Here is a 5,902-nt window from a genome sequence, read left to right on the forward strand (position 1 = left end):
TGTCCTTGATATCTGGTCTGCTGCAAAAGATGTGAGAAGTGCCTAACATCTGTATAGGAAACACAGTGTCCCATTGCACTGAGCTCATTGATGACTGTCTTACTACCAAACTTATGATGTATCAAAATGGGAAGTCCCAGTGTGATTGGCGTATGGATGTGACAGCTCTGTTCAATGAGATCATGACAAATTGCGATAACACACAGATTCTCCTTCATCATCACATGTTTGGTCATTTCTGTGGGCATGTTAATCAACACAACAGTTCACAAAAGTCATACAGGATGTTGGGTACATACTTGCTGCATTGGAAACATAATAGACAGTCACTGCTGACATATTACTCACTGTCATGCTCTACCTGATCCATGCTTTTCCTCAATATGTCTGCAGCCCTGTGTAATATTTGGATTTCAGAAAGACTCTGACTTGTCTGTGGAAGTTAAGTCTCAGTCTACTGTTATTTCTGTAAGTGTAGCAGCTTCCCTCAGTGCACAATATGGTCATACTATCTGAGCAGATCAGATCTGACTGTCTTGGACGTGGAACAAATGCAAGCCTGTTTTGTAATGCTGTATCAGCTTTTCCTTTAGTTTCTTGTGTTGAACTATAGACACACCTTCTTGCTCAGCCATGGTCTTTAGTATGTTGTCATAGCTATCAGTCAAAGAATTGAGTCCTCACTTTTATATCTTTGGACAATACTGTTTTATCAATGTCTTCAGTGAGCTTAATAAAGGCTTTGTTATAGACATTGGTCTGCTTTTTTGATTCTTTTCTATGGCTGCTGTTATATTTTGTTTAGAGATGTAGTGTGCAAGGCACATTTTATGGTATTTGCAAAGCAAAGAGATCTGGGCATGAAAGAATTTGAATGTACATTCAGAAGCTGCCCGAAGGACCTTGCCTCTGGTACTGGGGACAGCCGTGGCCTACTGGTTAGGGGTTCGGGCCTGTAACGGAAGAGTTACCGGTTCGATCCCCGACCCAGAAAGGAAAAAAGGCGGGGGAAGTGGTTGAGCACTGCTCTCCCATGCCCACATCCACGGTGCCCTTGAGCAAGGCACCTAACCCCTCACTGCTCCCCGAGCGCCGCTGTAATAAGGCAGCTCACTGCTCCAGGTTAGTGTGTGCTTTATCTCATTGTGTTCACTGTGTGCTCTGTGTGTTCACTAATTCACGGATGGAAGAGACCAAATTCCTTGTATACGCAAGTATACTTGGCCTATAATTTACATTGCCCCTGTACCAGTCGAATTGGCTGTCAGAGGTTCTGATCTAGAGCTGGCCTTCCCACAAATGAAACACAACCCTACTCAGCCTTCTTGGTGCAGATGTGCTCTCACTCCATTTGCAACTTGCTGCTGCTCACTGATTTTTGTCTTACTGCAGTAGTTCACTCTACATGATATGAAACTTTGATTTTGGAGGAAATATCATCTGTATATGGAGCCAGAGTTTTATGGACATCACCATCTCTCTCTCTGCTAAGCAAGGGTAAGTATGCATTGGAGGCCTTCTACTGGACATAGGGATCTTTTTTCTTGCCCTTTTCAAAATGTTTCCCACAAATGATACAAAGCTTTGGATCCAATGCCTGTAAGACATTCTCCATAATTCAAAAGACTAGCGAAAAGGAAAAATGATATACATTTCAGAATTTTCATTGAAATGCAAATCAAGTTGAATTACACGTGCAACATTGGTCAGAGGGCTAAGTACTTTCTTAGCTAGGGAAAGTAGTTTCTACAACTAACTGTTTAGCTACTTAGGGGTAAAGTAAGCAGTGTAGGCTGTACTGTCCACTGCTGGTCTGGACAGACAAAAGCTAACAATATTATTTTCCATTATTCAGTAATGACTTGACCAAAACAAAATTCAAGTGAATATATATATTTTAATAAAGGTGTTCCATTCCAATGTTAACCTGATTCAATTGGATCTGTGTTTCATATTGTTTAATAATATGAATTGTTTAATACTGGGACATATGAAATGTATTATTATTAAATGTAAATATAGAGCAGCACTTACCTTGCAGTAACAATGAGTGAATTCTTCTCACCACTGATAATGTGATTTGGACTTGAGACTGTATTTTGACAGTGTTCCGTTTTCTTTCATTTTGGACACCTCATACATTGAGTGACAGAACACCCTGATTCGTTATACTATATTTACATATTTGGCATTGTTGGATTCAGAACAACCCCACCTTTCCAACAAGCCATGTGTTTCTATGATAATCCCTGGTAAAGCAGCTACAAAGTAAATGAAAACATTCTGTATAGATATTCATTTTTTGCATGTCCGCTTTTTTTAGGTGTATGTTTACATGTCTCTATTTATTCCATACATCAAGATATTCGCATCCAGTTTTTTCTAGTAAGTAAAGCAACTTCCTGACTATAAACATGCCAAGTTTAAAGCTCTCAGAGCTTGTGTGATTGATCTGCACTAATTTATATGCCTTAACTCCAATACGGACAGGCTATATTTTAGTCCTTTTTTGGTTTTGGGGTGTTTAACAATATCTGTTAATTTAACAATCTTAGCAGTAAAATATTTTTAGCCAAGAATCCATTTCATATATGGGAGACCTTAGAGATGAGGAAAAACATTGTTGGGTTTAGTTCTACCTCCGGTAGGGGTATCTCAAAAACTAAAGCCCTTTCTGACCATTTGTCACTAGCCTAAAAGTTTCCCTAAAATTAGAAACCCACAAAAAAAGGAATAGGCCTAGGCTACCAGAAGTAAGCACACAGGGAATCGAATCTAAGAAATGTAACACATGGATTGGTCTGTCTTTCTATGGAAGCATATGGGTAGCTTTATTCAAATGAGAATGCAATCTGCAATATGCAATTCAAAAAGACAGTAGAAGGGGCGGGACTTCACCACTCTATTGCAAACGCTAACTGGGTAAGAAGACGTTAACACGGAAGTGACGTAGCCTAGTTCCCGCCTTGACGAGTGACTTGACAGATTGCAATGCGTTTGGCAGATTGAATGGCCATTTGAATTTTGCAACACAAAGAGCGTGACCAAAGTGCAATGCAATCACGAGGGGCGCTATACATGGGTTTCCGTTTACCAACAAAACTAGATGCGCGCGCAGCCGCGAGGCAGAAGACGCTTGGTGGCCGTCCACAACGTTATAAACTTAACCTAAATAGTCAGCTGCTGTAAGCTACAATCAGATTTTTTTGTATACCCCTGTTGTCTCAATGATAATAACGTCTCATTTCAGACTATATTTTAAAGTTTGACGTTCATTTGCATTATTAATATAACATCGTATTTTGTCATTTTTGGCGAAGACATGCATTCCGTTAGGGATATTGAACATATTTAACATTATCTAACCATCGTGATTTCGAATTGGTGTAGTTTTCAGCACAAAAACTCCTTTTATTCTTTTGCTCTTTTGCATTGCTCTATGCTGTTCTATGGTGCTTTCTGCCTCTTGTGTTTTCGTGACGTTGCATAGAAATCCTTGTATTTCTTTTCCATCTCTCTCCGAGAGTGAAGTGTCCAGACTCCTGACATGCAGCCGTCCTACCACATGCTCGCTGGACCCTATACCTACGAGCCTACTTCAGTCCATCAGCCCGACCATCGCTCCAGCTATCACACATGTGATCAATGCCTCGCTAACCTCCGGCACATTTCCAACAGCGTTCAAAGTGGCCCGGGTAACACCATTACTTAAGAAAGCTTCTCTCAACCCTGCTCAAGTCGAGAACTACCGCCCTGTCTCACTACTGCCTTTCCTATCCAAAGGTATTGAACGAGCAGTCTCCAAACAGGTCTCTGACTTCCTTTCACAGAACAACCTTCTGGATCCAAATCAGTCTGGGTTCAAAAGCGGCCACTCACCGAAACGGCTCTGCTGTCTGTAACAGAAGCCTTAAAGAAGCCAGGGCGACGCTCGGTCATCAGTACTCATTCTGCTTGACTTATCGGCTGCCTTTGACACGGTTAATCACCGTATCCTTCTCTCTATACTCGCTGACATGGGAATCTCGGTTCTGCTCTCTCCTGGTTTGAATCCTACCTCACAGGCTCGTTTAACGTATCATGGCTTGGTCAGCTATCCGCACCTCACCATCTCACCACAGGGGTCCCCAGGGCTCAGTGCTGGGCCCCTCCTCTTTGCTATCTACACCACCTCCTTGGGACAGATTATCCGTTAAGCGGCTTCTCATACCACTGCTATGCAGACGACACACAGCTCTATCTGTCCTTTCCACCTGGCGACCCCTGGTTTCAGCACGGATCTCAGATTGCCTTTCAGACATAGCTACATGGATGAAGGCACACCACCTCCAGCTGAACCTCTCAAAGACTGAACTGCTGGTCATCCCAGCTAAACCTACCATACACCACGACATCAACATCAAATTTGACTCCCTGTCTGTTTCACCGACCAGGACTGCAAGAAATCTAGGAGTTGTTCTCGACAACCAACTAAACTTCTCAGATCATGTTGCCTCAGTCGCCCGGTCATGCCGTTTCGCGACTCTACAACATACGGAAAATCAGGACTTACTTGACTCAAGATGCTACCCAACTTCTGGTTCAGGCAATAGTCATCTCACGACTCGACTACTGCAATGCCCTCCTGACAGGTCTCCCAGCCTGCGCAGTGAAACCACTTCAGATGATCCAGAACGGCGGGCGGCGCCTGGTCTACAACCAACCCAAAAGGGCACATGTTACCCGCTGCTCATCCAGCTACACTGGCTACCTATGGCGGCCCGCATCAAATTCAAGTCTCTAACGCTTGCCTACAAAGTAGTCTCGGTTCTGCTCCCACCTACTTGAATGCCCTCATACAGACTTACACTACCTCCAGACCGCTGCGCCTCCTCTGGCCGAACGGCGTCTAGCTCTACCACCGATGCGCTCAAGCCAATCCAAACTTTTTCTCATCTGTTGTTCCTCGTTGGTGGAACACACTGCCAGTTCCTACAAGGGCAGGGACATCCTTTTCCACAAAACTCCTGAAGACCCAGCTCTTTAGAGAACATCTACTCTCATAGCAACACTTACAACAAGTCTTACTGATCCTAGCACTCACCAGCCGTTTTAAACTGACAAGTAACTGCTAAAAACAGCACTCACCCGACGCACTTATTCTTACTGTACTCTAATGTTTTTGAAACTGTCCTAAAATTGTGAGAATTGTTCTAAAACTTACTGTTTACCATGTTGTTAGTCGCTTTGGTTAAAAAGCGTCAGCCAAATGTAATGTAATGTAATGTAATGTAATCTGAATAAAATGCTTCAAAACGATGGCAAAACGTTTTGCCCAAAATAATCCAAAATCTTTTCAAGCTGGCATTGACAGTTTTGCCAAATATGTTTTTAAAATGCAATCCTACATTGCACTTTAAACATTAAATTGCAAAACGAATTGACAGTTAAATGATGAAACTGAATATTGAAAATTAAAATGCAAAATGAATTGCCATTTGAATTTTGAGACTGAAGTACCATGGCAAAATGGAATGCAATTCAATCCATGTTTATTCTATTTTTTAACCAAATTATTGGAATTGATTTTAGGATTTCATTGTCACTTTGCAGATTAAAATACAATTTGTTGGATATTATTGCAAATTGCAATATTAAATTGCATAATGAATTGTCAATTGCTTAATGTAATGTCTTTTTGAATTGCATATTGCAGATTACATTCTCATTTGAATAAAGCTACTCATATGCTTCCATATCTTTCTTCTGCTTCTGCTCACATGGATAAAATAGGCTCATTAAAAGAGGCTATTTCAATATGTCTAAAAATGTTTTTGGATTTTTTTTTACTTGTTTTTCTATTCATTGATCAAAATGAAATATATTTTAGTGAATGAAAAGTTCATCATTGCTATCAGGCATA

Source organism: Alosa alosa, chromosome 8 (assembly GCF_017589495.1).
Source record: "Alosa alosa isolate M-15738 ecotype Scorff River chromosome 8, AALO_Geno_1.1, whole genome shotgun sequence".
NCBI lineage: Eukaryota > Metazoa > Chordata > Actinopteri > Clupeiformes > Clupeidae > Alosa > Alosa alosa.